Below are 26,156 nucleotides of genomic sequence, written 5' to 3' on the forward strand. Positions count from 1 at the left end.
TGCTTAGAAAAATAGAAAAATACGTATTTCTAATTTAAGTACATGTTCTGTACAGCATAGTGGGCCGAATCAACAGAATCAACAAAGTCATCCGTAAGGCCAGTGATGTTGTGGGGATGGAACTGGACTCTCTCACAGTGGTGTCTGAAAAGAGGATGCTGTCTAAGTTGCATGCCATCTTGGTCAATGTCTCCCATCCACTACATAACGTACTGGGTGGGCACAGGGGTACATTCAGCCAGAGACTCATTCCACCTCAGATGCAGCACTGAGCGTCATAGGAAGCCGTTCGTGCCTGTGGCCATCAAACTTTACAACTCCTCCCTTGGAGGGTCAGACACCCTGAGCCAATAGACTGGTCGTGGACTTATTTCATAAGTTACATATTACTATTTAACTATTTATGGTTCCAGTACTATTTATTATTTATGGAGCAACAGTAACGAAACCCATTTTCCCCCGGGATTAATAAAGTATGACTATGACTATGACTATGAATGGTCGGTGTTGTTTCTATGTAAACAACAACAGCACTTGATCTACTGTAGAGATGCTCTTCCCTCAAGACAATGCTGTCCTGAGCTCCCTGCCATTCATGCCCTTTTCCATAGAAAATGCAGGAGCAATACGCCTTAAAGACCTCACATCAATCTTTTTTATACGGGTCTGTTAATCAACCATTGCTCTGAGCAGTGAAGGGCAGAGTTGATGGAATTATTTCTCTGTGGGAAGGAGGAGGGAACTGGGTCAGTGAAGGATAGGTTAAAGGCCGATGGTTGTGTGAAGCGGCCGGTGCAGTCATTGCCAGAGTGAGAGACCGCTGTAGGGCTGCAGTTCTCAGCTTCTACCGAGCAGATGAGGCAGCTGCACAACGAGAGGGCGGTACTCACCCCCGCCACAGATCTGCGAATTGAGCTGACCGTAGTGCAGGCAGATGGACACAGCTCGCATTTCCGCTCACCTCTCCCGTGGGGCTCACCGGTCAGCCGGAGCTAAAGAGTACCAGTGTAAACTGTGTCCATAACACTTCTCTCCGGGATCCTGCAACAGCATGTTTGTAAACCTGTCCGGCTCCGTGTCCAGCAAACACAAAGACGAGGAGACTGGGATTAAACATGGATGTCCCCCTGATGTGGGGATGATGACATCGTAATAATAGCTGACTCAGAAACAAAAATTCAGGAACTACTCACTATAGAGGCAGCAGAAGGTAATCGCAGACGCCTCTCAATCAACACCAGGAAGACAGAAAGCATGGTCTTCTCCAGAAAGACAAACATCCCACAATGTGTGATCAAGATCGGAAATACAAACATCAAACAAGTCAACAAATTCAGATATCTTAGCAGCCCAATAACAAGTAATGGAAGTTGCGACACAGATATCAAATACAGAACAGCAATGGCGAAATAAGCTTTCAAAAAATGAAGACCATATTAACAGACAGAAGGATGAGCATGTACACTAAAAACAGAACACTGCAGTACTACATTTATTCTATCCTGACTTATTGAAGTGAATGCTGGACCATTTCCCCAGAAATGGAAAAGAGACTAGAAGCAGCTGAATAATGGTTCTACAGGAGTATGTTAAAAATATCATGGACCACACACACATCAAATGAAGAAGTTTTCAGGAGAGCACAAGCAGTTCGATCATTCATACCAGCAATAAGAGAAAGACAACTCAGATTCCTAGGACACATCATGCGGAAAGATGAGCTATAAAATGTCATTCTCTCTGGAAAGATCGAGGGGAGTAAACCTGGAGGAAGACCTCGGCTTATGGACATCAAAGGCCTAGCCAGGTGGTTACACATCGAGGAAATGGAAGTCATCCAAAGAACGAAGGATAGATCAATATGGAAAACCATGGTTACCAACGTCCGCATCGGATATGGTACCTAGGCAGACATGAGGAGAAGCAGCAGCAATGCACGTCCCCGGCAGCTCCATCCCACCCCGCCTTCACCAACCTACCTACCCCGGCCCGGGAACAGCCTCTCTCTACCCACACACTCTGCATTCCGAGCTCAGTTGCTGTTACACTCCGCCTCTTTCTCCCAGCCGTCATATCCGGAGTCAGTGCCGATCTCCGAGCCTATCTGCAGAGCCGCTCCCGGAGCGATGCGCTACTGCTGGAAAGAGGACACTGGTAGTGCCCTACTCCCGGGCCCAAGAGCTCTCCATTCCCGGCTGCTGTAAAACCGCTCCCGGGGACGTGTTCTGCTGTCCGCTGTCAATCAGGTCAAGGGGCGGAACGACACTGCGCATGCTCACGTGTGTGAATGACGTCACAGAGTGCAACTTCGCAATTCCTTCCCTCAGTTCACTTTCTGAGCGTCTGTTCGGAGGGTCCGACGCTGGGAGAGGGAAAGGGTGGATTTAAACCGGGTAATAAACACATTGCCCACTTGACATCGTTCTTTCCAAAGTGTCTCAGCTGTTCTTCTCGCTGCCTTCTACAGTCACTCAGACACACTGAGGGAATCGGCATGTGTCGGAAATTGCGGGAGTTTATGTCTCACAGCAACAGACCCTGTTTAATGTTTCGAAGTGACGGATTCGGTCACCGAGTGTCACGCCGAACAGCGCACAATTACAGACTCGATGAGGGAATACTTGGGAAAAGATACTGAACACAACGTTCTCGGTAAACTCTCCAGTCCAGGACTATCTGCCGACTGGGTTGTTTCATATTCTAAACAACCACTTCAACAAAAAAAATTATTCTCATCTCCCGATTGACAGGAGGAGAGATTAACCACCACAATAATGAGGAATAAACGAGATTATGGAATCTGTCAAACGGATTACAAACTAGAGAAGATCTGCAGATACTGAAACTCAAGGTGATGCACACAAAATGCTGCAGGAACTCCGCAGACCAGGCAGCATCAATGGAAAAGAGTAAACCGTCGACGCTTCTGTCTGTGACCATTCATCAGGGCGATTATACGGATGTCAGGGTACAGGAGAGCTCACAGAGTCACTTTGATGTCTGTTTGTTGAGTGTGGATCTGGCGCCTCTCACCCCTCCTCTCTCACTGTGTGACTGGAGGGTCTCAGGATTCTTTAGCGATTCATTCATGTGTTCAAGGACTGCGCAAATGAAGGGCTCCCATAACGTCCAACTGCTTGTTCTTTGAATTGTTTGAAACATTTATAATCAGGATTTGTTTTCCCTTTCGCTGATGCGTGAGGCGGGGAACCATTTCTAGCTCCGACTCTCTCAAGAGTCGATTCTTCCTGCAGTCCCAATCCAGAGTGTTTTGTTTCTCCGGTCTGTCGGAATGACGCGACACCCACTGGTCGGAATAGAAACTGCAACATAGTGAGGAATGATCCTTCAGAAAGCAGCTCAGACACTGAGCATCGAGTTACAAACTCTGACAGTAAAGGAGACGGTTCACTGCCCGAATCTCCACTCGATCATGAGGCGATTGCGGTATAGTGGTGAGCATAGCTGCTTCTCAACCAGTAGATCCGAGTTCGGTTCTCGGCCGTTTAACAATCTACAATTTTAGACTATAAAATAACCTCTTTCAGAACACTATGTACACGGAACTCGTGGGACCAAGTGGACAACTCACAGTAATTCATGGGAAAATTGCTGTGAGTCTAAGCGTTTTATTAATTACCATCCACTGTAGTAGACCAGAGATTGAATTCTCATCCTTCATCTGGGATGAAACCAAGTGGACTCCGATTGAATGATCGAGGACCCTAAATCAAATGAAAAACACAATATTAGTCCTGGCAAGTCCGTTAGTCCCAAGGACTCCGCTCCAGGAAACGCACTTTCTGGTCAAATAGAACAGACAGGTTCCTGATCAAAGGACACCCCGCATCCCAGACATTCTCTCCTTTCCTCCCTTCCATCGGGCAGAAAGCACGAAAGCCTGAAAGACCGTATCACAGTCACATGGATAGTTTCAGTCCCGCTGTTCTGTCTACTGAATCGTTTCTTAGCACGATAAGCTGCACGTTTGACCTCACAATCCACCTCGTTATGATGCTGCACCTTATTATTAACCTGCACTGTGCTTTCCCTGTCGCTGTTACACTTTATTCTGCACCCTGTTGTGGTTTTACCTTGTGCGATCTCAATGCACTGTGCAATGATTTCATCTCCATGGACAGTATGAACGAGAAGGTTTTCACTGTATCTCGGTACATGTGTCTAAAATATAACAGTTTAAATTCCCATCGAGGCCGCAGTAGGGAGCCTCGGCCTCCGTTCAGCGCAGCGTTTCCCAGCTGCCAATGAAACACAACAGAAACAAATCTGCCGGATCAATGGCCGACAGCCTGTCGGTTAACAGCCGGACGCGCTCACAGATGGGCCGCAGAGACAAGTTTTGTGGAAAGTAGGAATAAAAGGTTCAATTTTGCGTTGTAGAACGTGACCAACAATCGCGGCTGGGCTGCACCCGGTTTTTCACAATCTACATGACTGGTTTGCATCAGAGAGTCACGGACAATATCAAACAGAAAATGTTGCAAATACACAGTTGTCAGGACTCGAAGCTGCGCGAGGAAATCCCAATGGATTCCGGCTGCATCGCCAAACAATCCGGCCACGACTACACACTCCCCACTGATTCCCCTTCTGGCATTTATCCAAAAGGAAGAATGCTGCGCCTGCCCATTCACCTCCTCCCTCACAACATTCAGTCCTTCATCTGGGATGAAACCAAGAGGACTCCGACTGAATCATCGAGGACACCAAATTCAATGAAAAACACAACATTAGTATCGGCAAGTCAGTTAGTTCCAGGGACTCTGCAATATTCAGGACAAATAGTCCTTCCAGGTGAGGAAATACTTCAATTGTAAGTTTACCTGGGCCATCTACTGTCTCGGATGCTCCCAATACGGCCTCATCTACAATTCCGAGACGCAAGATAGATAATTTCTCCATTCTCCTCTCTTTGTTTTAATTTTCCATTCGGGATTCCCTCTTGTGTCTTCACCTTTCCACGCATGTCTACCACCTCCCGCTAGTCAGCCCGCCCCTCCAATCTGATTTCTGCTTTTCAACCTTTCTTCTTTTCCACCAATCACCAACCAGCCTCTCATTTATTCCACTTTCCGCAACATATCTAAATTCCATCCTCACCTGGCTTCACCTATCTCCCCCAGTTTTCAATCTCCCCTTTCCCCAAAATATCTACCTTCTTTCCTCACCTGGCTTTACCTAACTCCTTCTCTTCCCCCATCTTCCTATTCTGACTTCGTCCCACTTCCTGTCCAGTACTGATGAACGAACACGGTGCTGACTGACCTGCTGAAATCCTCCAGTGTTTTCTGTGCGTTACTCTGATTTTTGTGTCAAAAAATACCCATCTTCGACCGTCGCCTATTTGGTCTTTGACTCAGTTTTTTTTTTCCTCCTTTCATTACAATAGTCTGCCGTACTGGACATTCTCCACAGTATCTTTTTGTTCATATAACATACAAACAAAAACCCCGATGATAACAGTCGCAGTCACTCACTTGGTCTCACCAGATCCGCGGCTTTTCTTTTGTCTGATGACGTTCGCCCACCTTGTCTGAAGCTGAAACGTACCTTATTTTCTCTCTTTCCCAGTGGTGACGAATAGGTCACCGCCTGAAACATTAAATTTGTTTCCCTTTGTACAAATGTGACCGACACGTGAACTTCGCAGTGGAGCAGCAAGTCGTTGCTTTATTTAACTTGCACGTTGATGTGAACAAGAAGCGGAACGTCCCGGCTCCTGGGTTCACAAAACGACCCGGAGAGTCGCAGTGAGATCCGTGAGGCAGTACCAGCCAGCGGCCACTAGAGGGCACTGAGGGTCCGAGTCATGTGCAGCAACGCAGAACGCTTCCAAGTTCAAAGTAAATTCATTATCAAAGCACAAATGTGCTACCATTTGATGCATTTTCTTGAGTGGATTCACAGCAAGTGTAAAGAAACAGAATATAATCAATGAAAGAGTACACACAAAACGGGCAATCAATGCAGAAAACATAACAGACTGTGAAAATACAAAAACGCAAAATAATAATAATATAAAGTTAACCAATGGAGCAGCAACCCTCCATGGAAAACATCCCCATGATCTGAGCAGACTAGATGTGAAGAAGGAGACGTGGAACGTTTGGCTCAGAGCTGGAGACCTTTTCCCAGAAACAGAGGGGTTCCTTGTGGCAATACAGGGCTAGGTGGTTAATGCAAAAATGTTATAAATACATAATAAAAGCCCAACAAATTAAAGCCTATCGAGCATGAACAGGGTATACATTGTCCCGATGGTATTATCAACATCTAGTACCTCACAGTCACTAGAAAATAGTATTAAACATTTAGGCCACGAAAGCAATGTTTCTGTAAATCTGCTGAAAACCACTATACTATACACCAGTAGAATGGTCCGAAGTCCATTCGAACTATTGAGGAATGAGTGTGCTTCAGCAGCCCCGTACTTCAGGCCAGCGTGAGCTGTGAAAATAATCATAATAACAACAAAGTAAAAATGTTTCTAGCATGAAATGTCCAGTTTGAAAGTGAGTTGTGGAAACAGCCAGTGCTGGTGTGACTGAAGTCGAGTGAGTTTATCCCTCTGGTTCAAGTGGCGATAACATAAATTTAAACATGAAATACACTGGTGCCCTGTAAGAGTTTCTGTTGGTTTGATCGTCCATGTACAATATATTAAGTTTATGTCAACATGAATGTAAGCAAGACAGGTCGTGGTAGTGTTCTGTTTTCTATATGTGGATTTTTTTTTAATGAATGTATTAGGAACAGCACGGAGCACACAAAACGGACACAAAAGGCCACTAGATCACCAACGTCCCTGGATAAGCTGGAACCACCAACATTTCGGATAAGAGACGAACAGCGGCTGACTGATTGTATCGCAGAGGCCACCTGAATAAAAGCAGAACACATGGGCACTTCCTGGTTTTGGAGGCGGAGAACAAAGTTGGGTGCTTCGACTGGCTTTTTACAATCTGTATCCCTGGGAGGGATCAGGGAGTCAAAACCGATAGAAACACGTAGTCGACAGGATTTGAACCTGCTCAGGGAAACCCCAATGGATTTCTAGTCCATTGCCTTAACCACTCGGCCACGACTACAAGTTCTTTAAGGTTGGATTCAAATCCCAGATTCAGATAGTGCTTATCAGGCAAAGTGAAGAGGTGATAGACAGGAGCTACAGAGAGGTAGTCATCTCTAGGCTACAGGAGTCAGTAGTCATCCCTAGGCTACAAGAGTCAGAACACTGGGTCACTGTCAAGAGAGGGAAGGGAAATGCCCGGATAGTGGAGAGCACCCCTGTGGCTGTCCCCCTCTGCAACAAATATCTTGTTCTGGATGCTGTTGAGTGGGATGACCTGACGGGGGACGCCTACGGTGACCGGATCTCTGGCACTGAGCCTGGCGCAGTTTTGCAGGAGAGAAGGAGGGAGAAGAGAAATGCGGTGGTTGTAGGGGATTCCATAGTCAGGGGAACAGACAGGAGATTCTGTGAGCCTGACAGAGATACCCGCATGGTGTGTTGCCTCCCAGATGCCAGCGTACGGGATGTCTCGGATCGTGTCCTGAATATTCTGAAAGGGGAGGGTGAGCAGCCAGTTGTCTTGATACATGTTGGTACCAATGAAATAGACAGGACAAAGGAGGAGGCCCTGAAGACAGATATCCAGGAGTTAGGAAGGAAGCTGAGAAGCAGGACCTCCAGGGTAGTAATTTCGGGATTGCTACCTGTGCCACGTGCTAGCGAGGGCAAGAGTAGTCGGATCAGGCAGATGAATGCCTGGCTGAGAGACTGGTGTAGGGGGCAGGGCTTCAGATTCTTGGATAATTGGGATCTCTTCTGGGGGAAGTATGACCTGTTCAAAAAGGACAGGTTACACCTGAACCCGAAGGGGACCAATATCCTGGCGGGAAAGTTAAATAGAGCTGTTAGGGAGGGTTTAAACTAATTTGGCAGGGGTATGGGAACCAGAATGATAGAACGGAGGAAGGGGAAAACAGAAATAAATCTAAGATAGTGAGCAGTAAAGATGTCAGGAAAGACAGGCAGGTGATGGGGTAAATTTGTAGCCATTGGGATGAGTTACAGTAAAATGAAAGCAAAAAGTATCAAATACTGGTCTTAAGGTGTTGTACTTAAATGCACGAAGCATAAGAAATAAGGTGGATGATCTTGTTCTACAGCTACAGATTGGCAGGTATGATATTGTGGCCATCACTGAGACCTGGCTAAAGGATGCTTGTCTCTGGGAGCTGAACGTCCAAGGATACACGGTGTATCGGAAGGATAGGAAGGTAGGCAGAGGGGGAAGCGTGGCTTTATTGGTAAGAAATGATATTAAATCATTAGAAAGAGGTGATATAGGGTCGGAAGGTGCAGAATCTTTATGGGTTGAGCTAGGAATAGCAGGGGTAAAGGACCCTGATGGCAGTTATTTATAGGCCTCCAAACAGCTGCAGGGATGTGGACTACAAATTACAACTGGAAATAGAAAAGGCTTGTCAGGAGGGCAGTGTTATGATAATTGTGGGGGATTTTAACATTCGAGTAGATTAGAAAAATCGGGTCGGCACTGGATCTCAAGAGAGAGAATTTGTAGAATGTCTGCGAGATGGCTTTTTAGAACAGCTTGTTGTTGAGCCCACTAGGAGATCGGCTGTACTGGAGTGGGTATTGTGTAATGAACCGGAGGTGATTGGAGAGATTGAGGTGAAGGAACCCTCAGGAGGCAGTGATCATAACATGATTGAGTTGACTGTGAAATTAGAAAAAGAGAAGCCGAAATCTGATGTGTCGGTGTTTCAGTGGAGTAAAGGAAATTACAGTGGCATGAGAGAGGAACTGGCCAAAGTTGACTGGAAAGAGACACTGGCGGGAAAGACGGCAGAGTAGTAGTGGCTGGAGTTTATGCGAGAAATGAGGAATGTGCAAGACAGGTATATTCCAAAAAAGAAGAAACTTTCGAGTGGAAAAAGGATGCAACCGTGGTTGACAAGAGAAGTCAAAGCCAAAGTTAAAGCAAAGGAGAGGGCATACAAAGAAGCAAAAATTAGTGGGAAGACAGAGGATTGGGATGTTTTTAAAACCTTACAAAAGGAAACCAAGAAGGTCATTAAGTGAGAAAAGATTAACTATGAAAGGAAACTAGCAAATAATATCAAAGAGGATACTAAAAGCATATTCAAGTATATAAAGAGTAAAAGACAGGTGAGAGTAGATATGGGACCGATAGAAAATGATACTGGAGAAATTGTAATGGGAGATGAGGAGATGGCAGAGGAACTGAACAAGTATTTTGCATCAGTCTTCACTAAGGAAGACAGCAGGATACCGGACACTCAAGGGTGGCAGGGAAGAGAAGTGTGTGCAGTCACAATTACGACAGAGAAAGTACTCAGGAAGCTGAATAGGCTAAAGGTCGATAAATCTCCTGGACCAGATGGAATGCACCCTCGTATTCTGAAGGATGTAGCTGTGGAGATTGCGGAGGCATTAGCGATGATCTTTCAAAAGTCGACAGATTCTGGCATGGTTCCGGAAGACTGGAAGATTGCAAATGTCACTCCGCTATTTACGAAGGGGGCAAGGAAGCAAAAAGGAAATTATAGACTTGTTAGCTTGACATCGGTGGTTGGGAAGTTGTTGGACTCGATTGTCAAGAATGAGGTTACAGAGTATCTGGAGGCATATGACAAGATAGGCAGAACTCAGCATGGATTCCTTAAATGAAATTCCTGCCTGACAAACCTATTACAATTTTTTGAGGAAATTACCAGTAGGGTAGACAAGGGAGATGCAGTGGATGTTGTATATTTGGATTTTCAGAAGGCCTTTGACAAGGTGCCACACATGAGGCTACTTAACAAGATAAGAGCCCATGGAATTACTGGAAAGTTACATACGTGGATAGAGCGTTGGCTGATTGGCAGAAAACAGAGAATGGGAATAAAGGGATCCTATTCTGGTCGGCTGCCGGTTACCAGTGGTGTTCTACAGGGATCAGTGTTGGGGCCGCTTCGTTTTACTTTGTACATCAACGATTTGGATTATGGAATAGATGCCTTTGAGGCCAAGTTTGCTGACGACACGAAGATAGGTGGAGGGGCCGGTAGTGCTGAGGAAACGGAGAGTCTACAGAGAGACTTGGATAGATTGGAAGAATGTGCAGAGAAGTGGCAAATGAAGTACAATGTTGGAAAGTGTATGGTTATGCACTTTGGCAGAAAAAATAAACAGGCTGACTATTACTTAAATGGGGAAAAATTCAAAGTTCTGAGGTGCAACGGGACTTGGGAGTCCTCGTACAGGATTCCCTTAAAGTTAAACTCCGGGTTGAGTCAGTAGTGAAGAAGGCGAATGCAATGTTGGCAATCATTTCTAGAGGAATAGAGTATAGGAGTAGGAATGTAATGTTGAGGCGCTATAAGGCGCTGGTGAAACCTCACTTGGAGTACTGTGGGCACTTTTGGTCTCCTTATTTAAGAAAGGATGTGCTGACGTTGGAGAGGGTACAGAGAAGATTCACTAGAATGATTCCGGGAATGGTAGGGTTAACGTATGAGGAACGTTTGTCCGCTCTTGGACTGTATTCCTTGGAGTTTAGAAGAATGATGGGAGACCTCATAGAAACATTTCGAATGTTGAAAGGCATGGACAGAGTGGCTGTGGCAAAGTTGTTTCCCATGATGGAGGAGTCTAGTACGAGAGCGCATGACTTCAGGGTTGAAGGGCGCCCATTCAGAACAGAAATGAGATTTTTTTTTTTTTAGTCAGATGGTGGTGAATCTATGGAATTTGTTGCCACGGGCAGCAGTGGAGGCCAAGTCATTGGGTGTATTTAAGGCAGAGGTTGATAGGTATCTGAGTAGCCAGGGCATCAAAGGTTATGGTGAGAAGGCGGAGCAGTGGGACTAAATAGGATAAAATCGATCAGCTCATGATAAAATGGCGGAGCAGACTCGATGGGCCGAATGGGCTACTTCTGCTCCTTTGTCTTATGGTCTAAATAAACGGGGTTGATCCTCAACTAAAAGCGGGGATTGCTGGAAATATTCAGCAGATCTGTTAGCGTCTGTGAAGAGAGAAACCGAATTCACGTTCAGCTCAATGACCTTTCACCAGGAAATCAGTCACTGAATTGGATGGGGTCTCAGTCAGAGCAGAGCAGGATCGGGAGATGTAGAATCCTTCTGCGGGGATTAAGAAGCTGCTCGGCTAAGAAGACCCCGATGGGAGTTTTTTTTATAGGCTTTCGAGTTGTAGCCATGGATGTGGTCTACAATATACAGCGGGAGATTCTCTTTGCCTGCTGACTGTTATTTAGGTTATAAACAGAGGAGATTCTGCAGATGCTGCAAATCCAGAACACAGAATGCCGGGGCAAGTCACCAGGTCTGACAGCATCTCTGAGGAGGAGGAAACAGTCCATATTTCGTGCGCAGATGCCCGTTGAGCTCCTGCTGCATTTTGTGGATGCTACGTCGGTCAGTCTCGACGTGACCAGCAGCGACCGCAGTCTGAGGTGAACCGGAGAATACACCCACACTCCGGGATTTATTTTGTCCATTCCCGAGTCTCGTTCACCTCCCAATCCGTCCATATGATCGAATGAAGGTCAGAATTCCGTCAGTTTTCAATAGTCCGCAAATCACTGGGTCTGAATGTGAAAGTGAGCTGCTGTCAGCAGTCCTCTCTCCCCTCTGTAGAGTCCTGCCGTCGGATGTCTTGCGATTCTCGCACCAGACGGTTTAGCAAGTGGTTAGAGCTCGCTCAATGATGCTCCTGTGAAATAAAAGCATTTGAGAATAGGGGTTGGGGAAGTTTCACTGGCTTCAGTCTCCTCAGGAAGTGGACACACCGGTACGCTTTCTTGCTGTTCTCTGTGGTGTTCAGAGGGCGGGTTTGGTGGTCCGCTCTCTCTCTCTTTCTCTCTCTCTCTCTCTCTCTCTCTCTCTCTCTCTCTCTCTCTCTCTCTCTCTCTCGGAGCCGTTTATTTGCGGTAATGAGCGGTCAGCCTGCACCTTCTAAATGAATCATCTCTTTGGTCTTGTCCACGTTGAGACTCAAAGCATCATTCTACCTCCTTTATGTGTGCCGCTGTATCGCGGTACCGTCATTGTGCCGACTGCAAACCTGACGATTGGATTTGAGCTTTGCAATGTTCAAATTTCAATGCTCACTAGCGTGGAGATGCCGGGGATTGAACCCGGGCCCTCATATATGCAAAGCATGCGCTCTTCCACTGAGCTACATCCCCAATTGAAATACAGAAGTGTTCAGGTCCAAACCTTCCTGCATATCACAACTGAACAGTGCAACACAGATAATGGCTGTTGGCCACAGTCATTCGGCCCCGAGTCTGCTCCACCATCCAGTGCGATCATACTTGATCCTTGTTCAGTTCTCTTCCCGAGCATCATGATAATTTTTGTGGAAAAGAACCAAGTAGACTCCAGCAGAATGATCACGGAAAATAAAGCATGTGCCCCGCTCTGAAGCATAGTTTGAATGGTCTCCTCGTGAAAAAAGATGGACGCCTCACAATCTCCCTCGTTATGACCCTCCACCTTATTATTTTCCCGCACTGTGCTTTCTCTGTGGCTGTTTCACTTTATTCTGCATTTAATTAATGATGAACCTTGTTCTCAGACAATGCTCTGTGTCATGATATGATGTCTATGAAAGCAACTCACATAAAAAATGCTGGTGAACGCAGCAAGCCAGGCAGCACCCATAGGGAGAGGTACAGTCGACGTTTCGGGCCGAGACCCTTCGTCAGGACCAACTGAAAGAAGAGATATTAAGAGTTTGATGTCTATGAAAAGTATGAAAGAGAAGCTTTTTGTCACATATTGTATCTGGCAAAAATATAACAATTTAAATCCCCACTGAACTCTGTACGGCAGCAGAAGGGGAACATCCCCCCATTCCACGCCCACCCACTATCCCAGCAGACAATGAAATGCACAGTAACTGCTGCTGGATCACCAGACACCCTGAGTGGGCTCGAACCACCACCTTTCGGTTGACAGCCGAACGCGCTCACCGATTGCGCCACCAAGACAGGGAGTGAAAAAGGATTAAATGATCCATTTCTTCGTTTGACGATGCTGACTATTAGTCGATGCTAGGACACCGATTTTCACAATCTGCGTGGATGAATGGATTGCATCAGAGAGTCGCGGACACCATAAAAAGAAAACTTGAGGAACAAATATTTATCGGATTTAGAAGCTTCGCGGGGAACTCCCAATAAATTCATAGCGCATCTGCAAACGACTCGGCCACGACTACACACTCCTCACAACTGGGCTGGCCAGGCAGAAGAGCATTTTACATGGAATGTGGTCACCGTGTCCGGAACGTATGGGGAGTGTATCGATCCCGGGGTCGGAGAGAAAAGGACAATTACTGAAGTAAAATCTGAAACTGCCAGAAATATTCCTCAGCTCAGGCAGCGTCTGCGGAGGGAGAAACATTTCACGTTTCAGGTCGATGACCTTTCACTCTGAGCTCTGGGCGCGGAGTTGGAGGAGAGAATCTCACTCAGTCTCTGCCGGGTGGCGTGAGCTGGGCGAAGGTGTCGGTTTCACTCTCTCCTCCTTTCTAACTCGTTGAACCGGACTCCTTAAATCAAGCGTAAGACCGGCCTTTGCTTAAAGTTTAAAGTATAGCAAAGGTGGGTGATGGAAATATCTTAGCGAACATGGGACTCTGTCACTGAGGGTTACACTGAATGGCGCTGAGATACAGAGTCGCTGAGGGGATATATGAAGAAGCAGAACACCGATCGCGAGATTCTCCCTTCCCGGGGTCACTGCAGACCGGACTGTTCCACATCCCCGATGAACTGAGCATTTCACCATCAAACTCCGACTTAACCTCCTTAACACTTTTCTTTTTGCTTTGAAAATTCCGTTTGAAATCACAGTTAATATGGAAACAGCAAAACTACTTCCTCGTCGGGGAAATGAAACCATCATTTTCCGTGACGGGCGGGTATACTAACCAGTGACGAGAAACCAGCGCGAAAGTAAATCTGTCATTCAGATGTCCGAACACACGAGATCTCACGGGGTCAAACCGATATTTGTTCGGCGACTGCGAAACCGGCACTTTTCAGACGTATTACATTTCTCCCTTTGCGACCAGAGAGGTCTCGGGAATCCTTTCCGGTTCAGCTACTTCTTTGTCGAGCACTGGCCAGAGGACACGCTCCCGTTTGTGCCTGATTGTGCGTTGGGATGAAGAGCATTCCCCAACAGGATTTATTGTCTGAGTAATGGATGCAGGGAACGATTTGGAAAGCGCGTGGGTGGGGTGGAAAGAGGGAGAGAGAGAGAGAGAGAGAGAGAGAGAGAGAGAGAGAGAGAGAGAGAGAGAGAGAGAGAGAAAGAGAGAGACAGAGAGAGAGACAGAGAGAGAGAGAGAGAGAGGGAGAGGGAGAGAGAGAGAGACTCCTCTGCAAGGTCTTCTCATCTTTTTCTCCAGTCCTGATGAAGGGTCTCGGCCGGAACGCTGAGTGTACTCTTTTCCATAGATGCCGCGTGGCCTTTTAAGTTCCTCCAGCATTTTGTTTGTTTTCTTTCTTTTCCAGTTGGGACGAGCGGGCATCCACCGGAAACATCAAATCTCTTCCTTCTGCAAATGTTGCCTATCCACTGTGTGTTTCCAGCATTTTTTTCCTTTTTTTATATACAAGACACGGGTTTATTCTGCAGAGAATAGATGACATTAAGATACCTCAATCTGTTAATCTTTCCAACCAAACAGAAACCTCCGCAAAAATTAAAAAGGACAACATATAAACGTACATTCCAGCCGAAAGCCAGTGGATTTCCTTGCATCTACCAATGATGGGATGGCCTTGTGGTTTAAAGCGCACTGACGGAAAATTTTTGTTGTTAGCAGTTGAGATAGCAGAGGATGGTTTCGATCCTTCGACCTCTGGGTTATGGGCCCAGCACGCTTCCGCTGCGCCACTCTGCTATGGAAAAAAATAGCATTGCTCTCCCATGAATGAAGTGCAACCTCTTGCGTTTGTTTGTGTATGCGCACGTATCATTCTGTGTGTGTTTGCGTTTGTGTGTGTTGGTATGGGTGTGTGTTTTTGCGTAACTGTATATGCCTGGGTCTATATTTCAGTCTGTGTCTGTGTCTGTGTCTGTCTATGTTTGTGTCGGTGCCTGTATCTGTCTTTGTCTTCTCTATGTCTGTACATGTCTGGGTTTGTGTCTGTATGTGTCTGTCTGTATAATGTCTGCATCTCTGTCTCTGTCTTTTTCTTTCTATGTCTGTGTCTGTGACTGAGTTTGTCTATGTTTGTGTCGGTGCCTGTATATGTTTAGGTTTTGTATATGTCTGTACATGTCTGGGTTTGTGTTTGTATGTCTATGTCTGTATGATGTCTGTTTCTGTCTATGTCTGTGTCAGTGCCTGTATATGTTTAGGTCTTGTCTGTGTCTGTATATGTCTGGGTCTCCCTCTGTGTCTGTCCACGTTGCATCAATTCCATTTCCCCATTATTCCTACCCACTTACTTCACTTTCTGTCGATAATTCTGTCTCCACTTTCGTTTCTTTCTTCCTTACTTTCTGGAGCACCCAGTTATTCTCTCCGTGTCATTTATGCTTTATCCCACCTTGCACCTCGTTCCCGATGTTTGCCAGTGAATGTGTTTTTTTCTTATTTAATTGTGAACATATACAATTCATCCCTCTTGTGGGGCTTCTTATCAATAACGACATTTTGAGCCACACTCGAGAATTACTACGTTCAATCCCGACCTCCCATTAACGTTCTAATCCTGTCCTGATCACTGAATAAATGTTGGAATTCCAAGCTGAACCAGAAGTTCACCTCGTCTCCCTGTGAACGGAACTCGCGGATTTAGATGCTGACTTGATTTCCGCATCGCAAGCACGTACCTCAAACCATCCCTTAATCGGAATTTAGTTAGACCATAAGACATAGGAGCAGAAATCGGTCATTCAGCTCATCGAGTCTGCTCCGCCATTCCATCACGGCTGATCCCGGATCCGACTCAACCCCATACGTTTGCCTCCACCGCAGTCTGCAGCTGAGCATTCCACAGATTTCTTACTCTCTGGCTAAAACAAAATCCTCCTCACCTCAGTCTAAAAGGTCGCCCTTCAAATTTGAGGCTGTGCCTTCTAGTTCTGGACACCCCCACCATAGGAAACATCCTCTCCACGTCCACCTCATCTTGGTCCTTCAACATTCAGTAGGTTTCAATGAGAATTGTAGTTGTTGCTGTAATGTTCAGAACATCACAGCCGAGCTTTCGTCCCTTCCCTAAAAGTGCGGGTGTTTTTAGAATTTCCCTACCGAGGACTGATATGCAGCAAGGAACCATTCCTAACTATCCCACGGGTTACAGGGTTATCGTGGCGCCTCAACGACGGCAATGAAAGGCCAACGATAGTGCGGGAAATTTCTTTATCTGGGATTTTCCGCCCGGTTGTCAAACTTCACGAACAACAATGTGAAAATGCGGGGTTTGGACCCTGGACTTCACACATGCGCTTCTCCACTGAGCTACGTCACCAGTGTCAAATGAACGATGATCTCTTCTGTCTGAGACTCTGACCACAAAGGTTGGACGTTGAAAGATAGAAAATAGAAGTCGGAGTAGGCTATTCGACTCTTCGAGCCAATTCCGCCATTCATTTCGATCCTGGTCGCTCACCTAACCTCAGTTTCTCTTCCTGATCACTACGTACGCCCTTTGATCCTTTTTGTATATGAAGATATATCTGACCTCTCCTCGATTTATTCTCATTGTGGGAAGCTGCGTCAGGGAGAAAAGGAGACGTGACTGACTGACGGTCCCACACCACTGACCTGTGAAATTTAAAGAGTTTCAGTCAAAGAGCAACAACAGGCTTTCAAAAACATAGTATTAGTTTAAAAGGCCGACGTAACAGAGGATGAAGAAAATATTTCACCAAACACAAGATTGCACATTAGTCCTGAATTGAAACCGGACGCTTTTGGAAATTCGCATCCACACCAAATTAAACAGAGAATATTTAAATCGGAATCACTTGTCACATTCTTGCAGACTAAAACGGAATCATTAACTACCCGAATTAATATTGTTCCCTGCAGTCGGGAATGCCGTCAACCGTGTCGTGAGGATGTCAAGTTGTGAATTTATTTAACTTGCACGATGAGGTGAACGAAACATCCGGACTCCTGGGTCGGAAAATGACACCAAGAGACTCAGTGAGGTCAATAAATCAGCCACTTGCCACCAGAGGGCAGAGAGGAGCCGGGTCTTGTGTTATAGCCACCTGCCAGCAGAGGGCACACAGGAGCTGGTGTCCATTGTAACCGCCGCAACATGTGGTTGCAGGGCAAACGTTAGATATACTTGATGCCAAATGGGAGTTTGTATTGGTTCCATATTCCATGGCAAAATGCATGCAAAGAAAGGCAAGTGGTGATAGTATTCTATTTGATATATGTGGTTATCGCTTTCAATAAATAAAATAGGAGCACACAAAACAAAACAAAACAAAAGCTGCAGGATTTCCAGAGACTATGAGTGGCCTCGACCACTGACGTTCCGGCTAACGGCGCAAGGCTCTGATCGATTGCGCCACAGAGACATACTGACAGAAACTGGAATAAATCGGCTCTTCCTGGGTTTAGAAACGGTGACCAGATATTGGTGTTTGCAACGGTTCTTTCACAATCCGTGTCCGTGAGACGGATCAGAGAGTCACGAAGAATATAAAACAAAAAATGAAGAGGCAGGTAATTGTCAGGATTCAAAACTATGCAGAGACAACATAATCGATTTGTCATCCACCGCCTTAACCACTCGGCCACAATTGCTATGTTCACATGTGACAGGAGTAGCAGTGATCCAGAGTCAGGCAAACAGAAATGATCCTGAACTAAAAGCAGAAACTGCTGGAAATACTCAGCATCTGTGAAAGGAGAAACAGAGTCCACGTTTTGCTCGGTGACCTTTCGCCCTGAAATCTATGGGGCATTTGGGCGGAGAAAAGCTCTATTATAGCGGGATAGGTTTTCATCATATCTCGATGACAAACCCAAAGATCCCCATATGGGCCTCAGCAGCGGAGACGAAGGTGTTTGCCGTTTCCCAGCTGTCCTGGAGAAGGCGGAGCCGGGGACTTATTCCTGTCACACGGATCTACGTGTGCTGAGGGAGCCCCCAATGGGCTCTCAATGACGGGGCGCCAGGACACTGAAGCAGTGCGCAGGGACTGACTGCAATGGTGACGTCAGCAGGGTAGCAGGGGCCGCCGTCCCGGACTTGTTTCACTCTCCTCCTACTTTCTCCCGCCAGGTGCATTAGCGCCACCTACTGTGATGAAGTATGAAGGGACGCTTGGTGGGGATCAGATGCGACATCACAAATCTATTTTAACTAAAACGTTCACCAGGCTCCTACACGACTTAACCGGCCCGGCCTGAGGTACCAGCATATCCTGCAAATTCCGCACCCCAGCTCGACACATTAAATGCTTAAACATCTTCCAACGTTCCAAAGAATATCTGTGGCACATCGTGATCACATGTTCCACCGTCTCTGAGACATTACAAAAATCACACGACACATTCCCACACTACCCAACGTTCCAAAGAGGTGTGCAAACCCATATGTCCGACCATTAGTCTCATAAACCACACATCTTCCCTCCTATTCCTCCCTAGAAGGTGCCACCTGATGGAAACAAACTATAATATCACCTCCCTCTGCAACTCCTATCCCACAATTTCTGCTATTTCCCAGCCTAGTGCAACATTTGGCTTCATGCCTTCCCGTATGAACTAGAATATCTGCCTCGGGCTTAGTAAGTGTCTGCTTTGCTGTAACATCTACCCTCTCATTACCCGACACACACACATGTGCAAGTACGTAACAAAAACAGTATGCAAGTACGTAAGTACGGAGGATGAGAGGTGACCTGATAGTGGTGTATACGATGATGCGGGGCATTGATGTCAGGGGTAAGCTTTCACACAGAGAGTGGTGGGTGCGTGGAATGTACTGCCGGTGGCGGTGGTAGAGGCGGATCCAATAGAGTCTTTTAAGAGCCTCTTACATAGGTACATGGAGCTCAGTAAAACAGAGGTTTATGCACCAGGAAATTTTTAGGCAGTTGCCACAGTAAGTTACATGGTCAGCACAACATTGTGAGCCGAAGGGCCTGTAATGCGCAGTAAATTTCTGTGTTCTGTATTCTATTTTCTTCCCACACACTTCAGAGCATACAGATCATAATACACTTCCATCAACAGAGCAGTTGTGGTCTCCTTGAAGATTTCGATTCCAAACTCTGCAATACCGAGGCAGTGCCTGGGCGGATCACAATTCTGTTTGACTCAACTTGTTCAACCTATTGCAGACTAATGATAATGGTCATGAGTTCTGCTGTATAGGCAGGCAACCTTTACCCACCACAACATTAAACCAGGGGATAAAAAACACACTCGGTAAACTAACCGTTTTTTTTTTACAACCATCTGTAAAGATAGGCGAAAGGGAAATACTACTGATGCCGTAAATGACCAGACACCCTCTCACCCCGACAAGATTTTTTTTTATCCTCTGGAAATCTCAAATCTATTTTCATATCTGGAAATGTCCATGATGGACCTCCTGGCCAGGCCATTTGTCCACAAATCCCCAAGACCATACTCCCACACATCTTCTCTAAGTATCCGCAGAAAACATTTATCAGCTCTGCTCCTATATTCCCAACAACCCATTAAAACAGAATTAGTCAGACGTGACGTCCTCACTCTATTGAGCAAGTCCAGTTTGCAAGGCTCATTTCTTTCCTCCCGGCAGGTCAAGGGACAATTCGCCTTGTTTAAACTCCGATGCATCTCCAGCTGTGGTCCGGAACGCTCCATTACAGATTCAAAGTTCACTGGTCTGTAGAACATCCGACCTATATAAAATTGAATGAGTTGTCTTTCTATGAATTAAACAACCTGCACTAAAGGACAATAAACTATCCATAGAACACCCTGGAAGAGCCACAGTCATATCCAGCAACACTGTGCATAAAGTTAATAACTTGCTTAGTGTAAAGGCATGTGTAGCACTTGTTCCGCTTACAAGGATAAGTTCCAGGAGGGAGATCAGTGGGGAGGGATGGGGGCGACGAAGACAAGGGAGTCGCGTAGGGAGCGATCCCTGCGGAAAGCGGGGGGGGGGTGGAGGGCAAGATGTGCTTAGTGGTGGAATCCCGTTGGAGGTGGCAGAAGTTACGGAAAATAATATGCTGGACCCGGAGGCTGGTGGGGTGGTAGGTGAGGACCAGGGGAACCCTATTCCTAGTGGGGTGGCGGGAAGATGGAGTGAGAGCAGATGTAAGTGAAATGGGGGAGAAGCGTTTGAGAGCAGAGTTGATAGTGGAGGAAGGGAAGCCCCTTTCTTTAAAAGAGGATGACATCTCCCTCGTCCGAGAATGAAAAGCCTCATCCTGAGAGCAGATGCGGCGGAGACGGAGGAATTGCGAGAAGAGGATGGCGTTTTTGCAAGAGACAGGGTGAGAAGAGGAATAGTCCAAATAGCTGTGAGAGTCAGTAGGCTTATAGTAGACATCAGTGGATGAGCTGTCTCCAGAGACAGAGACAGAAAGATCTAGAAATGGGAGGGAGGTGTCGGAAATGGACCAGGTAAACTTGAGGGCAGGGTGAAAGTTGGAGGCAAAGTTAATAAGGTCAACGAGCTCAGCATGCGTGCAGGAAGCAGCGCCAATGCAGTCGTCGATGTAGCGAAGGAGAAGTGGGGGACAGATACCAGAATAGGCACGGAACAAAGATTGTTCCACAAAGCCAACAAAGCCACCTCCAACGGGATCCCACCACTAAGCACATTTTTCCTCCCCCCTTCCCCCCCGCTTTCCGCAGGGATCGCTCCCTACGCGACTCCCTTGTCCATTCCTCCCCCCCCCCAACTCCCACCATCCCCACTGATCTCCCTCCTGGCACTTATCCTTGTAAGCGGAACAAGTGCTACACATGCCCTTACACTTCCTCCCTTACCACCATTCAGGGCCCCAAACAGTCCTTCCAGGTAAGGCGACACTTCACCTGTGAGTCGGCTGGGGTGATATACTGCGTCCGGTGCTCCCGATGTGGCCTTCTATATATTGGCGAGACCCGACGTAGACTGGGAGACCGCTTTGCTGAACACCTAAGCTCTGTCCGACAGAGAAAGCAGGATCTCCCAGTGGCCAGACATTTTAATTCCACATCCCATTCCCTTTCTGATATGTCCATCCACGGCCTCCTTTACTGTAAAGATGAAGCCACACTCAGGTTGGAGGAACAACACCTTATATTCCGTCTGGGCAGCCTCCAACCTGATTGCATGAACATCGACTTCTCTAACTTCCGCTAAGGCCCCACCTCCCTCTCGTACCCCATCTGTTATTTATTTTTATACACACTTTCTTTCTCGCACTCTCCTTTTTCTCCCTCTGTCCCTCTGACTATACCCCTGGCCCATCCTCTGGGTTCCCCCCCCTTGTCTTTCTCCCTGGGCCTCCTGTCCCATGATCCTCTCGTACCCCCTTTGCCAATCACCTGTCCAGCTCTTGGCTCCATCCCTCCACCTCCTGTTTTCTCCTATCATTTTGGATCTCCCCCTCCCCCTCCAGCTTTCAAATCCCTTACTCAATCTTCCTTCAGTTAGTGCTGACGAAGGGTCTCGACCTGAAACGTCGACTGCACCTCTTCCTAGAGATGCTGCCTGGCCTGCTGCGTTCACCAGCAACTTTGAATTGTGTCAATTAATCCAACTTAAAGTCATCATCCAAGGCACTCTCAAACGCTTCGATTCTCATGAATCTTCCCATTGTCCATCAACATATGCTCTCGTCTCTTAATATACTCATCCCCTATGTAGTCCAGTCTACCACAAACCGCCGAAAATTCTCGGCCGAAACGTCGTCTGTACTCCTTTCCATAGATGTTGCCTGGCCTGCTGAGTTCCTCAGGCATTTTGTGCGTGTTGTTCGTCAGGACTATGTATCTTTGCAAACACGTTTCGCATTCATTCTGCCTTTTCTTTGTCTGTTGCAGCCAAATTTTCATTCACCACTATTAATGGCTATAATTTCTGACACCATTCATTTTATTTAGCATTCTGCATACAACTGTCAGACCAGATTCCTTCCCCATTGATCAGTAAGATTCCCTCAAGCCGCCCTTTTGTCATTCCTAATAACCCTGCTTGCTAACGCTCTTTATTTCTGAAAATTCAGTAAAGCTTCTTGCGTGACCCCCCGTTACAAAACACGGAAAGCCCCTCTCCGGTCTCCGTCCATTCCCCCGCAAAGGCCCGTTGCCGAGGAAACGAGTCTCGCGATGAGCGCGCGTTCTCTGTGACGTCACTATTAAACTACTCGTTAATCGCTGACAACACGCTGGAGGAACTCAGCAGGTTGGGCAGCATCCGCGGAAAAGATCGGTCGACGTTTCGGGCCGGAACCCTTCGTCAGGACTGTAGAGGGAAGGGGCAGAGGCCCCATAAAGAAGGTGGGTGGAGGGTGGGAAGGAGAAGGCTGGTAGGTTCCAGGAGAAAAACCAGTAAGGGGAAAGATAAAGGGGTGGCGGAGGGGAGGCAGGGAGGTGATAGGCAGGAAAGGTGAAGGAGGAATAGGGGAAAACACAATGGGTAGTAGAAGGAGGCGGAACCATAAGGGAGGTGATAGACAACTGAGGGAGGGGCAGAGTGACATAGGGATAGGGGAAAGGAGGGGGAGGGAATTACCGGAAGATGGAGAATTCTATGTTCATACCAAGGGGCTGGAGACTACCTAGACTGTATATGAGGTGTTGCTCCTCCAACCTGAGTTTTGCCTCATCATGGCAGTAGAGGAGGCCATGTACGGACATATCTGAATGGGAGTGGGAAGCAGAGTTGAAGTGGGTGGCTACTGAGAGATCCTGGGTGTTTTGGCAGAGGGAGCGGAGGCATCTCGTTAATCGCTGGGTATCACGTGACGCTTAGGTGCCAGCCTCGGAGGGGAGGGGGGCAGAATAAATTGTCAATCAGAGCAGCTAATGGGAATCCTGCAAATATTACAGGTAAATCATGAAAAAGGCTCGACCGGTGGGGGGGAGGGGGACGGTGGGAAGCCTCATCTCCACACCGGGCCTAGGGAAAGGAAAATAGCAAATACTTACAAAGGGAAGCAAAGAGCGGGATATAAAATTAAACAGACATATACACTGTTCTACAGGACTGTCGGTGGGAGGTAAGAAATAGACGCTAATTTGGGTCGAACCCTCATCAGGACAATGTTAATGCCGAGATTTGTAATACTGTATTAGTTGATTTCTCGCTGAAATTTTTAATTACATCGGGAAAGATCAGTAAGTGTAGTGGGTGGTGTGGCACTTAATGATTAAAAATAAAGAGATATAAGATTAACAAAGAGGTATCAGCTAGCAGCTTGATAATATTCGGTTTCCCACACCGCTGGAGGACTGTCTGCAGTTCTGGTGGACACACTGCCGGACGAACATGATTGCACTGTAATCTGTGACCTGGTGCTCTGGTCCCCATCCCCCCGCCAATCCCAGGGTGCAGCAATGAACCTCCCTGACAGTGTAGAGCAGATTCATCAGGATGTTGTCTGGCATGTGGCCTTTCCGTGATGAGGTGAGACTGGATGGGTTGGCTTTGTTTTCCTCAGAAAGGAGAAGCTGAGGAGCTGAAAAAAGACCATCAAACACCCAATGTGCAGGAAAATAAAAACAAATCGTGTAAACAATAAAGGCCAGCAGATAATGATGTTCACGAGAGTGAGAGAGTGAGTCAAGGGTTGTGAGGCCAGTGATCACTGCAGCCGCTGCAGTAGCCCGTTAGTTGCAGCCAGAGCCTCAGTTCAGTGGAGAGACGAGTGAACCTCGCTGAGCAGCCAGCTGAACCGGCCCATCCCTTGCTCCGGCCTCAACACGCTGACCTGGCACTTAGATCAATCACTCAGGTGTTTTCTAGCTCCCAGGCCCCGCCACCTCTACTCTGCATTGCGGCCGCTTGTCTCTCCTCAGTTCTGTCACATCGAATCACCTCCAAGTCTGCCCCAGGAGTGGCCAAACATTGTCTCATTCCCCACTCTCCGGCCCGGGCCCCGTCGCCTCGATTCGCTCCCTATGAACAACCGTTCTGCATCTTCAAAACTACAGTTCACACTGCAAAATTTCAGTTCGAATAGGCGGTTGAAAAGCTCAACTCCGAATGGCAAGCAACAGCCTATTGATTGCAGTGATCGTTTACCTGAAAATCTGAGATTAATAAACTAGTTATTGGTTTTGTTTGATACCGACAAGTGATCGCTGTGCTTCACCAGCGCCATCGTAAACCGGAGTGTCCCCTCTCTGGTGCCAGGGTCAGGGACGTCTCCGAGCAGCTGTAGAAATCTCGCAAGGGGGTCAGTGTTCATTCAGCCGGAGGTGGTGACTCACGTCGGTACCAATGGACAGGTAGAAAAGAGCTGATGCTCTGTACTGTGAATATAGAGAGTCAGGGAAGAAGTTAAAGAGCAGGACCTGAAGGGTTGTAATCTCCGGCTTACTCCCGGTACCGTGTGGTAGTGGAGGTAGGAACAGAAAGTTAGAGCAGATGAATGTGTGACGGAGGAGCAGGTGCAGGGGCAGGTTTCAGCATTCTGGATCATAGATTCATAGCGCCATAAAAAAGTATAGCAGAAAAACAGGCCATTCGGTCCACCTAGTCTGTGCCAAATCACTTACACTGCCCACTTCCATCGACATTCACTGGGAACATATCCCTTCATTCCATAACATCCATGTAGCGATCGAAACTTCTCTAAAAGTTGACATTAAACTTGCATGCATCACGTGTTGGCAGCTCATTCCAACATCCCCATCTGAGTGAAGAACTTTCCCTTTGTGTTCTCATTAAACTTTATCACCAACCAGCCTTAACCCATGATCTCCAGTTGGAGTCCCATCCAGCCTCCGAGGGAAAAGTCTGCTTGCATTTACCCTGTCACTGGGGCTTCTCCTGGTGCAGGGATGAATTGTACAAGAGGGATAGTTTGCACCTTCACTGGAGGTGGGGTGGGGTCAGTATCATAAAGTTCATTACTGCTCCCCGGGAGGGTTGAAACGAGATCGACAGGGGGATGTGAACCAGAACACCAGTCACTGAATGGAGGGATTGAATCTAAGTGAGATGTCATGCACAGTAACACTGTATGGATGGATGGGCAGGAGCTCAGGAATATAAACGACAGCACACCTGGATTGAGTTGTGTTCAGTTGAATGTGAGAAGCATTAAGAGTGAGTCTGCAAAATTAAGGACGGCAATTAATCTGATGAGTTTATGTTATACAGCCTCATCTCCGTCAGTCACAGTGTTATCACTATGGGTGACTTCAGGAGAATCACTGTGGGTGTTGATTCGGAACGGGTTTAAGATGGTGTTGTTGAATTAAGCGATTTCTGGCTGGTGTCTAATGAAACACGAAATACATCTTTTTAATTCAGCTTTTTCTGGCTAACGATCACTGGAAGTAATAATCTGTAACTTCCCTTAGGTCTTTAAGGTAATTCGCAGCGGCAGAACCGAGGCGAGGTCAGGAGACGGACCGGTCGCCAAGAGCGAGGCGGACTCAAGGTTCGATCAATTTCAGCGCCGCGCCGATGGCCGAAAGGAGGTGGCGACGATCGGGCACCAGCGCAAACCGATTCGACTGAACTCAATGTTTGGACGGAGACTTAATCGCCGTGCCGAATCGGGGATCAGATCGACCCGACGAGGTTCAGGCGCCAGAGCGTATCGAGGCGATTAGACCCGACGTTCGGCCATCGATTTAGGTGCCGGAGCATACTGAAAAAATCCGGGTGCCAAGACCTGAGCCCCTCATATCACTGTTCCACAAAGTTCACTCGGCTCCGCGTTGACCTATGGGCTCGCTAGCGGAATTCAGTTCAGAATGTTGTTTGCTTGCGTTTGTTTCTTCCCTGCACGTTGGGTGCTCGATGGTCTTCCTTTTTATACGATTTGGGAGGGGGCTTCTTTGTTTTTGTGGCTGCTTGTTAGGAGAGGAATCTCGAGGCTGCATAATGTATACATACTTTGATAATAAATGTACC

General features: G+C 47.0%; 1 protein-coding gene and 1 non-coding gene across 2 annotated transcripts in view; both read right to left on the reverse strand.

Moving 5' to 3' along the window:
* LOC140189166 (uncharacterized) overlaps positions 1-26,156 on the reverse strand; it is a 751,862-nt gene that overhangs the window by 511,486 nt on the left and 214,220 nt on the right. The gene's annotated exons all lie outside the window — the stretch shown is intronic.
* Positions 12,195-12,266, reverse strand: trnaa-ugc (transfer RNA alanine (anticodon UGC)). The gene has a single exon. It is a non-coding gene; the product is annotated as a tRNA-Ala (tRNA).

This window comes from Mobula birostris, chromosome 28 (genome assembly GCF_030028105.1).
Source record: "Mobula birostris isolate sMobBir1 chromosome 28, sMobBir1.hap1, whole genome shotgun sequence".
Lineage (NCBI taxonomy): Eukaryota > Metazoa > Chordata > Chondrichthyes > Myliobatiformes > Myliobatidae > Mobula > Mobula birostris.